Raw genomic sequence first — 18,460 nt, 5'->3', positions numbered from 1 at the left:
TCGTGGACAAAACGAGCGAGACACCTCGACTTTTTGTTATGCTGATCCGCACAGCTTTAAAGTCTGCTACACGGCATAACAGGCGAGGCGACGAAGTGCTACCAACATGCTATGAGCAGGCGTGAAACTGAAAAACTATCCGAACTTTACTATGAAATGAATAACCTTAGCTGCATACAGGCGTTGATGTAAGTCAACGAGGACAGTTGAAAATGTGTGCCCCAACCGGGTCTCGAACCTGGGATCTCCTGCTTACATGGCAGAAGCTTGTTCCATATAGTTCACTGCGTTTGGTCTGGGAAGACGTCACAAGACATCCGTTCAACTTGATCGTTGATTCCTTGACTCAGTTTTTTTTTTTTTTAAATTACAGAAAGGACGCAGCCCTCTGACCGAACACGCTGAGTTATCATGCCGGCAAAAAGTGAATGAGACATGTCCGAAAGAACAGATACCATCTTCATTTATGTATAGTTAAGGCTCACCGGCCATTTGACCGTCTTCTTCTGTGCAGATGCGCAAACAGTGCCCGAACTCTTACGGGAATCGGCAGTAAAGCCGCGAGTACTGAGTGTAATGGGCAAGGTCACTATGAATATAGCGCGGGACAATAAGTTGTGAATGTGAGTCTCACGGGAGGCGTGCCAGAAATGAGTCCCTGCAGGCGCACTATCCTCTGTGTTCTCAGTGGCTCAGATGGATAGAGCGTCTGCCACGTAAGTAGGAGGTCCCGGTGGGGGCATACATTTTCAACTGTCCCTGTTGACTTACATTAATGCCTGTATGCAGCTAAGGGTATGAATTTCATTGTAATTTCATTCAACGAGCTGCATGGTCACCGATGGTATCTGTTCTTCCGGACATGTCCGAAACAACAGCTACCATCTTCATATGTGTATCCGAACTTTGTCACACTGTTTTCAATCATTTCTACACATTAAATACTGATTAGTGTGTTAAACACAACTCATAAATCTAAGATATAAGTGAAGGAAGAAACGCTAATTAGTATGAACTACACTAATAAAAATGAATTTCAGCCTCTCCAGATAACATAAATATTTTATTAAGACAAAGTACCCCAGATCGTAACGAATTAGCAAAATATTATGCGCATTCGGCCGCAAAATGGTCTGTGTCAACGTTCAGACGAGTCATACTGGATTACCGTTGCTGACCTACCACGAAAGTGCAAATTTAGCAATGCGTGAAGATTCATAACGAAATTTAGTTAAAAATCATTCAGTGCCACACTTAAGTCGGTTCAGTTATTGACAGAAGCGGAAAAAGTAGGCAGTAACAAGTATGAAATTCTACAACATTTTCATATTTACATCAACAGGGCGCCCGTACAGAATTAAGGCATCAATAAAACGTATTGGGGATGCGAGAAATCCTTAAAATTTCTTTACTGACAGTATATCTTTCTCCATCAAGATTAGAACCGAAAACAAAGCAAACCACCTTTGCAGTAGGAAACACCTTTCACTACGCTAGCAGACAAACCAGGAAAACAGACATGAATAAGCCGGCAATTTCGCAATGAAAATGCCAAAATGATCTGCATTTTCTGTTGCACAGAGTTTTCTGGACTCAGAACCATGAGTTTTCTAGCTTTATGTCACCGCTTGTGTGACCATAAGTCGGGATGTTTTTTTTTTTTTTTTTTTTTTAACCTTTATTCATCATCAATAATAATAATTATACAATATTAACCCACTTCCTTAATAGCATTAGTGGGTCGTAATATTAATACATTTATTATTGTTTCATGCAGCATACTACAAAATATGATGTGCTACAGGTTACTACAACAATGGGCACTATACTAACTATCCCTACTACTTAAGAAACTATTACTGTCACTAATTGCTAATTTCTACACCTGCAGCGTCACATATGTGCCAGTAGAATATATAAACCTACTTTGCAAGCCTTGCTCTTCGAGCTAACCCCAAAGAGCTTGCCCCCGGCACTGGGCTGGCCAAGATGTTAACTCGCTGCAGTTCCATAACCTAACATAATATCCTATTCTAAATCCTACGAAACTAACTTATCCTAAGTCCCGGTGCATCTCTAAGTCGGTGAGATTAACCCCTCCTCCCCCTAATCCTGCGCGCGGCGGATCCCAACTGTGATGTGAAGTCGGCCAGTCCGCGCGCTGGCGGTATGGGAAAAGGGATCTAGACAATATCGGTGTTCATTTTCGCATTCTTAGTTTATCTCCCTCAGATATTCATTTAACACTTTCCGTGATACCTCGTTGGCCAGAGTATTAATCATCTGAAAAGTGTCTTCACGTCTGAGGAGTTGATACGTGTCATGGTTCGGTAGTCCGTCTCGAAGTGTAGTCGCTACATCATTGAAGAGAGGGCACTCGTAAATCACATGATCCGGAGTGCCTTCCGGCGCGCCACAGTCACACGCGGGCGTAGCCCTCTTCCCAAACCGACATAAGTATGTCGGGTAGGGTCCATGTCCAGTGAGAAAATGGATCAGTCCCCGTGTTGGCTGAAAGTGCTTCATTTCTAAACGCTCCCTCACGTTCGGCAAGAACTGAAAGGTTCTGCGACCAGTTTCTTCTGTCTCCCAGGACCCCTGCCAAAGTTCTTCCCCCCTTCTTCTAATCCCCCTTTTGTCCTCTACCCTCACACCTATGATTTCTTCTATTTTCCCCTGGTTCCCTTTTTTTGCCCAATACCAGGCTGCTTGCTCCCTAATCTTGATGTCAAGTGGGCAGAGCCCCATTATGACTAATAGGGCCCCTCCTGGAGATGTTCTATAAGCGCCCACAGATCTTAGAACCATGCTTCTCTGAACCCTTCTCACTGCCATGGCGGGCACAACCCTCGTGAGTCTGTGCGCCCAGACCCCGGAGCCGTAACCCACTACTGAAGTTAGGATACTATTGTGATAAAGTTTAATGAGATGTGGAGGTAGGTGAAATCTTTTGTGTCCTATGGAAATGAGGTTGTTTAATATTTGCAGAGCTTTTTGGGTTACAGTTTCAATGTGTTTTCCGAAGTTCCATTTCTCATCAATGATGACTCCTAGGTAACGTGTGTCTCGTCTTCGCAGTACCGGTGTGCCGTCAATTCTGACTGTAGGGTTCCTGATTAGTTGTCCTTTAAGTAGTAAGTATGTCGATTTGCTTGGTGATATGGTCATTTTCGTGGTGTGGCACCACTGTAGGAGTCTGTCTAATGTTTATGGAAAGAACAAAATACTGTTATTAGCGAGTAAATTTCGTATCTTGCCGGCGCGGGTTAGCCGTGCGTTCAACAGCGTCATATCGCGGACCGTGCGGCTACTTGCGGCGTCAGTTCGAATCCTTCACCGGGAATGGGTGTGTGTCCGGCTAGGTACGTTTAAGTAGTTCTAGGTCCAGGCGACTGATGACCTAAGCACTTTGGTAGAATAGTTCTTATAGCTATTTTTTGACCTTTAGCGTAAATCTTCTTTAGATAAACGGCTTTATCTTAAGATTGTGTTGACATAGAAGCTCACTTTTTTACACCACCAAGGGACCGTATACCGCAGGAAGAGCGATACATTTCCGCTTATTACGTCTACCCGTACTCGAGGTAAACGGATTTTAAGGGTTGGGTAGACAGATAGGCGGTCAAGTAGGTGAGACTAGTAGGGTTCCATTTTTAACGATTTAGGTGACGAAATCCTAACAACGAAAATAGCTACTCTTTATTCGAAATGTTCTAGTTGCAGCATATTACTCGTAACTACCCTTTCGACCCTATTAACGTTTACAGGAACGCAAGTAAAATCCATTTGCCTATACACGTGGTTATTCAGATCCCAGTATTAATGTCACTGCATTTTATAAGTGCAGAAATTCCCTTAGCTAGCTTAAGCAACACTTCGGCTAATGAACGTTTTCTGGCTGTGGCAAGTCTAATGAAGAATTCTAAACATTTTTCAAATGGTTCAAATGGCTCTGAGCACTATGGGACTCAACTGCTGTGGTCGTTAGTCCCCTAGAACTTAGAACTACTTAAACCTAACTAACCTAAGGACATCACACACATCCATGCCCGAGGCAGGATTCGAACCTGCGACCGCGGCAATCACACGGTTCCGGACTGCGCGCCTAGAACCGCGAGACCACCGCGGCCGGCTCTAAACATTGTAGAATACGTGTACTCACTAATAACAGTATTTTGTTATTTCGACAAACATCCCGAATGATTGTCACATAATCGGTGACATAAAGGTAGAAAATTCATGTTTTGTGTCTAGAAAGCTCTGTACAACAGAAACTGCCGATCATTTTGCCATTTTCATTGAGAAATTGCCGGCTTATTCATGTCTGGGGTAATAATAGAGGGCTATTTTCCTGGTTTGTCTGCTAGCGTAGTGAAAGGTGTTTTCTACTGCAAGGGGGGGTCTGGTTTGTTTTCGGTTCTAATCTTGATGGTGGCAGATAGACTATTAGTAGAGAGATTTTAAGAAATTATCGGGCCCCCAATAAGTTTTATTGCTGCCTTTATTCTGTACCGGCGCCCTGTGGATCTAAATATGAAAATGTTGTAGAATTTCATACTTGTTACTGCCTACTTTTTCCGCTTCTGCCAATAAATGAACTGACTTAGTGTGGCACTGAATTATTTTTAAATCAATTTCGCTAAGAATTTTCACGCATTGCTAAATTTGCACACTATCATGGTAGGCCAGCAACGGTAATCCAGTATGACTCGTCTGAACGTTGACACAGACCGTTTCGCGGCGGAATGGGCACAATATTTTGCTAATTCGTAACGATGTGGGGTACTTGTCTTACTAAAATATTTATGTTATCTGGATAAGCTGAAATTCATTTTTATTAGTACAGTTCATACTAATTAGCGTTTCTTCTTTCACTTATATCTTTTATTTATGTGTTGTGTTCAACATACTAATTAGCATTAATATAGTCTTACACATGAATGAAAACACTGTGACAAAGTTCGGGTAGTTCTTCAGTTTCACGCCTGCGCGTAGTATGTTGGTAGCACTTCGTCGCCTTGCCTGTTATGCTGTGTAGCAGACTTTAAAGCTGTGCGGATCAGCATAACGAAATGGCGAGGGGTCTCACTCGTTTGGCCACGGCTGTACCTACCGTTGCCATACTTACCTGAATCTGTCAGCCATTCCAGTAATCATTTATTATATACATTGCCATCCAAATTTTTTCCCGAATCTATTTACATAGCTTTTTCTCATGAAGAGCGAGATGGTGAACTGAACTCGATTAAAATGAGTGAGTAAATGTTCTGGCACAGTTGTTCTACGGGAATAATGAGGATATCTTCAGCTGCTGTGCTGTATCTGTGAAGATAGCAGCTTCAAAAAACAGTATTTCGGATGGTTATAATATTGTAGGATTGCAAAAGTTTCAGACGATGCAGATCCAGTGGTAGTATTCTAACCATTAGCTGATAAGCCATAAGTATAACTTTTATATTTCTTTTTAAACTGCTCAGTGAGGTAGAAAACAAAGCAGCGCATTGTTGTGTGTACAATTTCTGTTTAAAATTGCACTGAGGTGGCGGAAGTCATGGGATAGCGATATGTTCATATACAAATGGCGTTAGTATCGCATACACAAAGTATAAAAGGATATTGCATTGGCGTAGCTGATATTTTTCCTCAGGTGATTCATATGAAAAAATTTCCGACGTGATTATGGCCCCACAACGGGAATCAACAGACTATGAACACGGAATCAATGCGGGAGATAGACACATGGGACATTCTATTTCGGAAATCTTTAGGGAATTCAATTACTGAAATACACAGTGTCAAAAGTGTGCCGAGAATACCAAATTTCAGGCCTCACTATGGGCAACATAGTTGCCTAAGGCCTTCACTTAACGACCGAGAGCAGCCGCGATTGCGTACTGTTAACGCTGCGTGACATAAACCGAGAAATCAACGTGGAACGTGTGACGAACGTATCCTTTAGGGCAGTGTGGATAAATATGGCGTTAATGGGCTATGTCAGTAGATGACCGACCCGGTTGCGTTTGCTAACAGCACGGCATTGCGTGCAGAGCCGCTCCTGGACTCGCAATCATATCAGTTGAACGCCAGACGACTGGAATCCGTGGCCTGGTCGAATGTATCTCGATTTCGTATGGTAAGAGGTTATGCTAAAACTCGAGTGTGGCACATACCGCATGAATCCAAGGACCCAACTTGACAATAAGGCACTGTGCAAGCTGATGGTGCCTCCATAACGATGTAGGCGGTGTTTACACGGAATAGACTGGGAACTCTGGTCAACCTGAACCGTTCAGCTACTGGAAATGTTTATGTCCGCCTACTTGAAGACCATTTACAGCCATTCATAGACTTCATGTTCCCAAACTACGACGGAATTGTTCCCAAGCCACGAAGCAATTTTTACTGATGACAGAGCGCCATGTCATTGGGCCACAGTTGTTCATGGACAATGCGGCAATTCGAGCGAAAGGCATAATCGAGAGCTGAGTTCGCGCATAAAATCCTGCACCAGCAACACTTTCGCAATTGTAGATGGCTGCAGAGGCAGCAAGGCTCAAAATTTCCGCAGGGGACTTTAAATGATTTGTTGAGTCCATGCCACGTCGAGTTACTGAGATGCGCCGGGAAAAAGGAGGTCCGACATGTTAAGAGGTATCCCATCTCTTTTGTCACCTTACTCTATATATATGGAGACACAAAATATATATTTTAAATCTTTCACTCTACCTCTGAAGGAAATGGTGGGTTGTGGGAGAGCGTAGACCTTTTTAGCCAGTAGTTCGTGCTGTTGTGACATCATTTATTTAGGACAGTTGGGTACTTATTTAATTTTGTAGGAGCTGTAATACCATATGAGTGAATAGTTGAGAGGAAGATGTTGCTCGCTAAGTTTTCTTCGTTCCAAACCCAACATTTGCGTTACGGCATATATGTATATAGTGTCCCAGCTATCTTGTCCACCCAAAATATCTCTGGAACTATAACAGCTATTGGAAAACCACTTTCATCGGTATCAATGTAGGACTTGGGCCCATGAACGTACATATTTGGAAACATTCTAAAACGAAAGCATATGTGTCTTTTAATACAAACTTATTTTTTTTTAAAATGGACCTCCTATATTTTTTCTTCGGCAATCGAAAGCATGACAAAGCACATACACAATGGCGCAGATTGTATCGCAATATTCCCATTACATCGCGAGATATTAAGACGCGAAGTTGACGCTTGAAACACCCGACAAGCGCTGTTAGCGCACGTCCTGAGGCTCGGGCGTTAACCCCATGCTGCTCGTAATCGCGATGTGATTGACATGCGTAATCACACTTCCATACTTATAAAAAGGTCCGAAACGAATAATACGGTCTGCTGCCATCCTGCATTAACGTCGTACATTCTAGCAGGTATTTATCCCATAGTCTAGGGGTGATGCGGTTCTGTAACATGTCTGTGTACCGCAAAGTTAGTCACAAAGTTAACTTCGCTTATCGTTAATCCGTTACTAAAAGTGTAATGCCGTTCAACGTTAAAACTTTACTTTACTGTAGATCTAGCGCAAGTGACAGTAATAGTGACTCGTAATAGTAAAATTCATGTTTTAGTGAAACGAGCAAGTGGACTAAAAGTTTTACCGTTGTTTAGGTAAAAATGTTTTGATTTGGGAAGTTTAGGTGGGACATAGAAGATGAATGTAAACATGTTTAACCAATTAGTTTTATTATGACAGAATTATCAATGTTATGTTTATCTAATGCGTTAAATGACAAACTATTGCAAACAAACGCTTCTTAACACCACTGGGTAAAATGGCCCTTTGTAGAAACTTCCACTGTGATGCTAGCACTAGATACTAAACATAGCGTTCACATCTCATGCTCAAAGTGATGCCCATTAACTTGTATACATAGGGTCACTCTGCGGATGAAGAATGCCCTACTTAGTGCTACTGTTTCCTCTTTGATGGCTGTACAAGCATCAATAATGCTTTGCTTCATGTCCTCTGGTGTTGTTGGTTCATGTTGGTAAACAGCATCCTTCACTGCTCCCCAAAGAAAATAATCCACGGTGTAAGGTCCGGAGATCGGGCAGGCCACCTAACTGGGCCACCTCGTCCAATCCATCTACCAGGGAATTAACGGTTCAGAAGTCGTCGTGCTCGTAAGGCGTTATGTGCAGGGCATCCGTCATGCTGATACCACATGACCATTCTCCGGTTCAGAGGTACGGTGTCCAAGAGAACAGGAAGATTGTGTCGTATAAATCTGGAGTATTGTCTGCCATTTTGTATGCCATTTATAAAGAAAGGTCCGATAATGGTATCTCCAATAATCCCATACCAAACATTAACTTTCCACATACGTTGATGCTCTACCTAACGGAGCCATTTTGGATTGTCTGCGGACCAATAATTCATATTCCCCATATTGACAATTCCTTTGTTGGAGAATGATGCCTCGTCAGTAAAGAGAACATCCGCAAAAAAAATTGGATTAGTCAGAAGTTTTTCCTGAGCCCACCGACAAAATGTTACCCAATTTCGGAAGTCATTTGCATGAAGATCCTGGTGTAAATGAACATGGTAAGGATGAAATATATGACGTTTCAGAATACGCTGTGCACTTGATTTCGACACGCCAACTTCACGTTCAATTTGATGTGTGCTGATTTGAGGATTCTCAGCTATGGTAGCGAGTACAGCAACTTGAGCACGTTCATCTGTGCGTGTTCTAGGACGATGTCGAGGTACTGATTTAAGCTTCCCGTTTCACGTAGACGAGACGTGAGACGACTAAACATCAGGCGCGAAGGCGATGGCTTGTCAGGGAATCGTCTTCTGTACAGTCGTTCTGCCTGAACAGCATTTCGTCCACCTACAACAGGGTACAGTACAGGTATGTAGAGCCGGGTAAAAAACAGACATATTAACTTAATAATCACAATGTTCTCTAACAATACTATCAACAAACAAGCAATCTCATAACATTTCCAGTCAACGTACATTCTCCATAGATCAGTAGCATTTCTACCATATCTTCATGTGTGTACATTATACTGTACAGTATAAGTTCCACAACACAACGTTTATTCACAATGTGTACTACCTCCGAGCTGTCACTAGATTACCCTGATGCGCGACTACACTGGCAAGCGGTGTACTGCACGCCAAAGCAACAACAAATGGGATGCTCGGAGGGTGGTGGAGTACAGGAGTTTGCATGGGTAGCAAATCATAAACAAGGCGAAATGGTATCTGTGGCAGTAGTGGGAACTACATTGGACACTTGAATAGATAGAGCCAAGCCCTGCGCGACAGGCACAATGGTTCATATAACGCATGAGATAAACCTTATTTTGGGTGTGCAGGATAAATAAGACAACCTGATGGGTGTATACCGATCGGTACTGGTTCATATTGTGTACGTAGATACGTAAAACGTGCAAGAGCGAAACCATTTTGTCCTTATGGGACTTGGTGGCAGCAGACCGTATTATTCGTTTCGGACCTCTTGATAAGTGTGGAGGTGTGATTACACATGTCAATCACACTGCGATTACGGGCAGCATGGGGTTCACGCTTGAGCCTCAGGACGTGCGCTAGCAGCGCATGTCGGGTGTTTCAAGCGTCAACTTCGCGTCTCAATGTCTCGGGATGTAATGGGAATATTGTGATGCAATCAACGCCATTGTGTATGTCCTTTGTCATGCTATGGATTGTTGAAGAAAAAATATAGGTGGTCCATTTAAAAAACACAAGGTTGTGTTAAAAAACTCATATGCTTTCGTTTTAGAATGTTTCCAAAGATGTACATTCATGGGCCCCAGCCCTACATTGATACCGATGAAAGTGGTTTTCCAATAGCTGTTATAGTTCCAGAGATATTTTGGGTGGACAAGATAACTGGGACACCCTGTATATGTAGGAAAGGAAATTTCTGAAAGAATTTAGAAATACTGGACAGACACAAGAGCACAACACCATTTACATAAGAATAATAAATTCTTATAATTCTTCCGTAATCGCTTTACTATTTAATTGTGTTACTGAATTATTATTGAACTGAATTATATTAGTAAATAACAAGAACTTGTACACCCCTTAGTATAAATGGATAGAGTGATTCTCTGAAGGCTACAAAATAATAATAAAAATAAAGAATAATAATTATAATAATAATAGTACAAACGTAAGGAATTGCGTTACGTAATGGTTATAAATTTGTCACCACATTGCAGTCTCTTGTTATTTTTTGCTGTGAGGTGAGAAACGATTTTTTGTAGCACTGCTCAAAGAACTGTTTTTATTCTCTATTTGTGATCTTATCATTGTATATGTAACGTATAAAATTAGTGATAAACAGTCTAGATCGCAATGCTTCTTTTATTGACAATGACCGGTTTGAGCCTGTCTGAGACCATCTTCAGAATGACACCATCGGCGGAAGTTAACGATGTCCTGAACAGTCGGTACACCTCGAACAGTCAGTAGACCTCAGTTGCTGATACTGAACGTTTAGCGACTGTGGCCTACTGACTTTTCTGGACATACTTAACTTCAACTGACAGTGTTACTGTGAAGATGGCCTAAGATTAAGCCGAAACCGGTCATTTTAAATAAAATAACCATTGTGATTAAGACTGTTTTTCACTAATTTTATATAGCTTACAATATCGCTTTTCTCCAAAATAGTTACAAAAATTTTGTGTATGTGGCACATAATTAAAAGGCTTGCATACCCAGACGTTTTACGAACACATTTCGACTTCACCCCTCGCTTCCGCTGTTAATTTGTTCTGTTTTGGTTTGTTTACTATATGTAATGTTGCTAGCTGCCACTCTGTGCTTTTCGTTTCTCTTTTGTTCCTGTTGCGGTGTAGAGATACAGAGAGTTTATATTGTTTTGTCACTTGTGTGTGTGTGTGTGTGTGTGTGTGTGTGTGTGTGTGTGCGTGTGTGCGTGCGTGGGCGGGTGAGTGGGTATGTGCGATACTTTTTTTAAAAGCTATTATTTAGTCTGGGTATCTACTTCATCCGTGTTTATTTTTATAGTAGTGGCTAAAAATACTGGTTGACCATTTATTACTTTTTTTGGTCACTGACAAGGCTCTTTTCCTGTAATGTTAAGAGTTTTACGTTGTGATTTTTCATCGTAAAATAGGACTGATTTGTTCATTTATTCCGTCTGAGGCGCCTTGCCGCGGTTCGCGCGACTCCCCTCCCCCCCCCCCCCCTCGAAGGTTCGAGTCCACCCCTTGGACGAGGTTGTGTGTGTGTTGTCCTTAGCGTGAGTTAGTTACATTAAGTACTGTGTAAGTCTAGGGACTGATAACCTCAGCAGTTTGGTCGCATAGGAACTTACTATAAATGAATTTGTTCATTTATTACTTTCTTGTTCAATATAAAGGCTCTTTTCCTGTAATATTAAGAGTTTTATGTTGTGATTTTTCATCCTTACAATTTATGTATCCATTTCCGTGTAAGAGGATTCTAGTTCATATTTTATTAGGTGGTCAGCAAAGATAGCATGGCTGTTTTCAGTTTCCATCTTCTTATGTGTTTTGCACATCTAGTTCTGAAATTTTTTCTTGTCATTTTCAGATACACTGAATGTTTACATTTCACCGAGAGGATTCGTGCCGGGGACCGGCACGTCTTCCCGCTCGGGAAGCAGAGTGTTTGAATGCGCAGGGCCTGTTTGTGTGATTTGTAGTTCAAAAAATGTTCAAATGTGTGTGAAATCTTATGAGACTTAACTTTGGTCATCAGTCCCTACGCTTACACACTACTTATCCTAAGCACAAAAACACACGTTGATGACCGAGGGAGGACTCGAACGTCCGCCAGCACCTCAGTCCATGACTGCAGCGCCTTAGACCGCTCGGCGTACTGTAGTTCCTGTGTTGATTGTGGAGTTTCTGTCCTCCGTTTATTTTCATTTTTCTCTCGTTCCGTTTCGATACCTTTTCGTTGATGTATTTTACTTTTCACAAGCCCAGGTTCATGAAATTACATAAATTATGTTTGCAGAAGACAGTTCGAGGAGGCTCGGCACGATCATGACGGCTTTCAGTACTGATCTTACATTCGCCATAATAGAAACTGCAGCCAATTTTTCGCTGTCGTATACATTGTGAAGTTCTGAGTACCTTTGTCTTTCACATTCAGGGGCTTAAAACTTGAGAATTTTAGTAGGAAGCAGTTTCTACAAACGGCATGAAGAGGTGCTCCAAGTAGCCGTTGCAAAGCCTTTTAAGAACGCGCTCCTAAAATAGCGTCCACACCTCGAACTAATTTATGAGCGTAACATCATGCCGTAGGAGCAACTACATATATGACATAATCTGTCGCTAAAAAGTCATCCAGAAAATACTTGTACAATAAATAGTATACAAAGTAAAGAGAATGGCAGCTGAACGAATCAAGGAAGAGTGGGAAGAATTATTGCTTCAAAGGCTCTGAGCGCCCTGTAACTAGTCTAATCTTGTTTTTGTGGTACCCATGAGAGCCACATGTAGCGGATGTTTCTAAGCTCCTCGGTTAAAGTCGATTCTTGAAACTCTGTAACTTCGCTTTTATAGGATATTTGGTATCTTCCAACAAGTATCGACCAATTCAGCCTATCGCCATTCCTGTTACGCTCTCCCGTTAAATGTCGTTGCAGCTTTTCTAGTATACTACCAATAATCCGAAGTCTGCCATCCGTTGTACGTTCGACTGAGTTTATCTGATCCATCCATTTCACATCCCTGCAAACTGTTTACCCAGATATTTGCATGATTTGACTGATACCAACAGTTATATTGTAGTCTTACGATATTACTCTTTTTTCTGCTTAAGGTAGTACCCAGTTTTACATTTAGAAACATTTCAAAGGAACTGCCAATATTTTTACTGCTTAGAAACATTATCGGGATCTATTTTTAGACATTACTTCACTCTAGATAACTGAAATAGCATCAAAAGTTCAGAGATTACTATTGACCTCATATATTCTACGATTCTACAACAGATGGATGTCAAAAATATTAGACGACAATTGTGTGAATCACTTCTGCTATTCGTCATGTAGACAGGTGTGACATGTTTCTTTCCTCCAACTGTGGACAAAGTTTTTAATCAAGGGTCTTGCGGTAGATTATACTTAAAAAATTATTCTTGAAAGAGGATCTAACTAAGTTACAATTTCTGTATATAATCCCACAGGGATTCCATAGGTCATGTTCCTTTATTCCATTTTAGTGATTTTAGCTATTTCTTAGCGCCTCTGACACTAATATCTATACCACTGATAACTGCAACATTGTGAGAATTAATTTGGGGCAGTATTCCTGGATGAGGTTATTCTCATACATTCTTAACATACAGAACCTCCTCGTGCTGAAAAGGCATTCTAAAAGAAACACGCTTGTTATTTGAAGAATGTTCTGTTAAATAACCAAAATTTCCTTCGATTCAGCTCACCAACAGTTAAATAATCGCTGCCAGACGGTGGATTGGGAAACTAAAATCTGATATATTGGGTAACTAATTGTTTTCACTATGAGTTACGTCACCAGACGGTCTTTATTTTCTGGGACGCTGAAAGAGAAAGCAGCAGTTTCATTTCGATAACTAGATGACGACTGCGACGGACAGGGTCCGGACTTGAGCCTTAGGGATTAGAAGGAAGTTGCGCAACAAGTTTGTTAGATGCCGACTCTGCTGCGAGGATAAAGTCTCTTACTGTAACTGCTGTGGAAGTATGGACGAAACGATGTAACCTAATGGGATAAATTATTTTCGTATCTCTCTCACAACTAAGTTATTGTTTATCCTCAGTAACACACCACAGAAAAGTTATCAATAGCAGGAGATAGTTATTACGGAAAAACAAAGGCTGTGTAAAAGTAGCAAGATATTTGTGTTCCTACCGTTGCTAAACTTAGTGCTGGCACTGGAACTGAAACGAGAAAGGGCTGTCAGCGGTACTATCTGCCTGGTGTCCAAATAAATGAAAATCGTCTGTAGCTAGGTTCAGCAGCTATTAATACATTGATGGGTTTTGATGACAAGAAATACGAACATAGTTATTTTTCTCTCGTCTTAAGCAAGCAACATACCACAACATTTTCCCACGACACACATACCATGTTTGTTAACAGCCTAAACAGCTTAAATTGTTTATTGATTGGTTGACTGATTTGGGAATGGGGATCAAGCAACGAGGTCAGCGGTCCCATAGGATTACGGAAAGATGGGGAAGGAAGTCCGCCGTGTTTTTTTCAAAGGAACCATCGCGACATTTGTCTGAAGCGATTTAGGGAAACCACCGCAAACCTAAATCAGGATGGCCGGACGCGAATGCTTCAATGGTGATGCTGCTAACAATGCCAGTAGTCCTCACAATGGTTTTTTTTTTTTTTTTTTTTGGATATGACCATTAGACTATATTGTCATGGTAGGGCTAAGAACACTGTTATGTCTTAAACTAAGATAATTCGTTGTATATGTGGAAACAGTATATTATTGTTGTTATTATTATTATTATTTGCCTCGAGACGCCGTAGAATCGCCCAAAACATTCCACCTCATTTGAGCATTCCTTCTGATCTCCCACGATTCTCTCATTTTTTCTCCTTGGAGTCCCTATCTGTCCTCAGCCCACTTCGCCCCTGGTTTCTCTGGAGCTTCATTTTCTCACATTCCACTTTTATATCTATTCTCTGAATAAGTTCCTCTCTTGAACTTCAGATGGATCGATTTGTGCTTTTGCTAGGTCACGTTTGACTTGTGTGATCCATAGTATTCTCGACTTGGCCCCTTGTGTGCAGGTCAGAATTCTGTTTTTGAGTCTTGTTGGTGGTAGCCTGCTGATGTGCCCATAGGACTTTAACATCCTTTTTTTAAAATCTGCCACTAGTATTGACATTTTCTCTGTGGTTTTCCCAGAGCGTAACCTGTATCGGTCTTCGGTCAGCTTCGGGCAGAGAATTTTTCTCATGATTTTGAGTTCTTCTTTTAGTATGTTATCTCGTTCTTCATATGGGATGTTGGTGCCTTACTTGCGTACAGTATTTCAAGCTTGATTAATGTGTTTTAGTGTCTAACCTTTGTTTGAAAGGACATGCATTTGTTACTATATATGTCTTTTGTTCTGCCGTAAGCTTACTTCATTTCTTGTAATCTGGTCTTTGTTCTATACATTCTGATCCTGTAGGTTCGAAGATCTCAGCTAGATATTTGAAATGTGAAACTCTGTTTATCTTGCCGTATTTTGTGCCTAATATTTTTACCTTTAATTTTTAGCGAGAAGACAGACTTCTGGAAAATCTGGAAAGAGATTTGGAGACCTAGTTTTTCTAGCCATTCTTTGTGTATTTCTATTTGTTTCGTTCCTGTTTCTTCATTATCCGAGAGTACAGCAAGGTCGTCTTTGCAAGCTAGGTTTGAGTTTACTGTCTTGCCCCAGGATCGTCTTAGTCATGTTGGTTTTCAGTGTCATTGGATTTTCGGTTTTCCCATTCCCTGATTACTTTGTCCAAGACTAGGTTGAACAATAGTGGGGAACTTAGGTTTTTGTCAAGAGTCCCTTTTCTTCTAAGACATTGGTTATGGATAACTGGTCAAGAGAATCGTATGATTTCCTGAAAATTATGAAAGTGCAAATGATTGGCGCATTCCTGTCAGCCTTGTTTATTAGGATTGTTTTCAGACTGAAGACTTGTTCTGTGCGTGAATGACTGGGGAGGAAGCCTGCCTAGTATTCACCAATCTTATGTTCTAAGAGTTCTTGTTTTCTCTGGAGTAATCATGCTGAGAAAATTTTGTAAATTATGATATTATTTCCATTTAGGAGAGCGTATGAGCTGAACTAATCACAGCTTCACCTATTTTTCCTTTATTTTCTACCCGAAACTACTTCATTAATACGCTATGGTTCTTCTTACTTCCTTATATTTCTTTCTTCCTTCTGTTTCTTCCCGTTATTTATTTTTTGTGACTTTTTCAATTCTCTTGTCTCTGAATTTATTTGTGAATTGTTTTCTGTCATTAATTTCTTGTGCTGAGATGTTCAGTCATTCCAGGTCTTTGTGTATTTCCTTCATCCGATTGGCTTTTAATTTACTCTCATTAATGATCTTAAAAATGTTCTTGAAGAGTCTGTCTTCATCCATCCTACATAGGTGCCCATCCTACATAGGTGCTTTCCCTAAATTTTTATGTGATCTTCCGTTGTAGGTCGTAAGACGCTTGATCAGTCTCGGACAGTGCCATGGATTTTCTTAAGAACTTTCCTTTCTTATTCCTAGCAATCATCGCTCTAATTTCTGTGTTTCCGGCACATACAAGGCTTCTAGCAAAACAACCGTGTTGTAGTATGGTGGTTTTGTATTAAGAGATACCGCTCCTTCGTTGTGACGCCAAGTCACTTGGTACGCGTTTTGCAGTTTGAATATTGTTACTCTGTTGGAAATTGTGTTCAGTCCTGTAAATTTCATGCTTTCTCCTAAGTACTTGAAGTGAATGACTCAGATTTTTCTATACTTTGTTTTCATTGAGGGATTTCCTTGTTGATCTGGTGTCTATATACTGTGTTTTTCCATTTCAGATTTGGAGTGCGGTTTCACGGAAGATATCATGCAGTTTATCTAGTGCTAATTTTGCTTAGTCTCTGTTGTTCCGTAATATACCTAGCCCATCTGCAAAGGACAATAATTTCACAGTGACTCTCTTCAATTTCTCTTTTCCAATCTAAATACCTCTGACGTGCTGTTCCTATTCTTTGACGTTTTTTCCAATACTACACTCCTGGAAATGGAAAAAAGAACACATTGACACCGGTGTGTCAGACCCACCATACTTGCTCCGGACACTGCGAGAGGGCTGTACAAGCAATGATCACACGCACGGCACAGCGGACACACCAGGAAACGCGGTGTTGGCCGTCGAATGGCGCTAGCTGCGCAGCATTTGTGCACCGCCGCCGTCAGTGTCAGCCAGTTTGCCGTGGCATTCGGAGCTCCATCGCAGTCTTTAACACTGGTAGCATGCCGCGACAACGTGGACGTGAACCGTATGTGCAGTTGACGGACTTTGAGCGAGGGCATATAGTGGGCATGCGGGAGGCCGGGTGGACGTACCGCCGAATTGCTCAACACCTGGGGCGTGAGGACTCCACAGTACATCGATGTTGTCGCCAGTGGTCGGCGGAAGGTGCCCGTGCCTGTCGACCTGGGACCGGACCGCAGCGACGCACGGATGCACGCCAAGACCGTAGGATCCTACACAGTGCCGTAGGGGACCGCACCGCCACTTCCCAGCAAATTAGGGACACTGTTGCTCCTGGGGTATCGGCGAGGACCATTCGCAACCGTCTCCATGGAGCTGGTCTACGGTCCCGCACACCGTTAGGCCGTCTTCCGCTCACACCCCAACATCGTGCAGCCCGCCTCCAGTGGTGTCGCGACAGGTGTGAATGGAGGGACGAATGGAGACGTGTCGTCTTCAGCGATGAGAGTCGCTTCTGTTTTGGTGCCAATGATGGTCGTATGCGTGTTTGGAGCCGTGCAGGTGAGCGCCACAATCAGGACTGCATACGACCAAGGCACACAGGGCCAACACCCGGCATCATGGTGTGGGGAGCGATCTCCTACACTGGCCGTACACCTCTGGTGATCGTCGAGGGGACACTGAATAGTGCACGGTACATCCAAACCGTCATCGAACCCATCGTTCTACCATTCCTAGACCGGCAAGGTAACTTGCTGTTCCAACAGGACAATGCACGTCCGCATGTATCCAGTGCCACCCAACGTGCTCTAGAAGGTGTAAGTCAACTACCCTGGCCAGCAAGATCTCCGGATCTGTCCCCGATTGAGCATGTTTGGGACTGGATGAAGCGTCGTCTCACGAGGTCTGCACGTCCAGCACGAACGCTGGTCCAACTGAGGCGCCAGGTGGAAATGGCATGGCAAGCCGTTCCACAGGACTACATCCAGCATCTCTACGATCGTCTCCATGGGAGAATAGCAGCCTGCATTGCTGCGAAAGGTGGATATACACTGTACTAGTGCCGACATTGTGCATGCTCTGTTGCCTGTGTCTATATGCCTGTGGTTCTGTCAGTGTGAGCATGTGATGTATCTGACCCCAGGAATGTGTCAATAAAGGTTCCCCTTCCTGGGACAATGAATTCACGGTGTTCTTATTTCAATTTCCAGGAGTGTAGTTTGAACAAGAGTGTCGATAAGCCACCTTCTTGTGACTTCTTCCTGTATATGGAGCATTTCTCCCACGAATTTCACTTTTGAGGTGGTTCCCGTTAATGTTCGCTGGATGGTTTCCATCAACTCCTAAGACGGGGATTATATGTCAGCAGACTGTAAGCATTTTTTAATTCTGCAAATGTGACTGTAGTATTCCTGCGTCGCTTAATTTGTAGTATTTCTGTGTTATGTTTTTTTTTAATCCAATTTCAGTAAT

The 18,460-nt window shown here is 42.1% G+C and overlaps 1 protein-coding gene across 1 annotated transcript in view; it reads right to left on the bottom strand.

Annotated features, from left to right (window-relative positions):
* Positions 1-1,664: 1,664 nt before the first annotated feature.
* LOC126344047 (uncharacterized) overlaps positions 1,665-18,460 on the bottom strand; it is a 524,480-nt gene continuing 507,684 nt past the window's right edge. Inside the window, exon 8 of the transcript XR_007565159.1 lies at positions 1,665-1,676. The gene's annotated coding sequence lies outside the window, so the exon portion shown is untranslated. The remainder of the gene's footprint in view (positions 1,677-18,460) is intronic.

The sequence above is a fragment of the Schistocerca gregaria genome, chromosome 1, assembly GCF_023897955.1.
Source record: "Schistocerca gregaria isolate iqSchGreg1 chromosome 1, iqSchGreg1.2, whole genome shotgun sequence".
Taxonomy (NCBI): domain Eukaryota; kingdom Metazoa; phylum Arthropoda; class Insecta; order Orthoptera; family Acrididae; genus Schistocerca; species Schistocerca gregaria.
The sequence above is the reverse complement of the archived record's forward strand: the minus strand, read 5'-3'. Positions and strand labels throughout refer to the sequence as shown.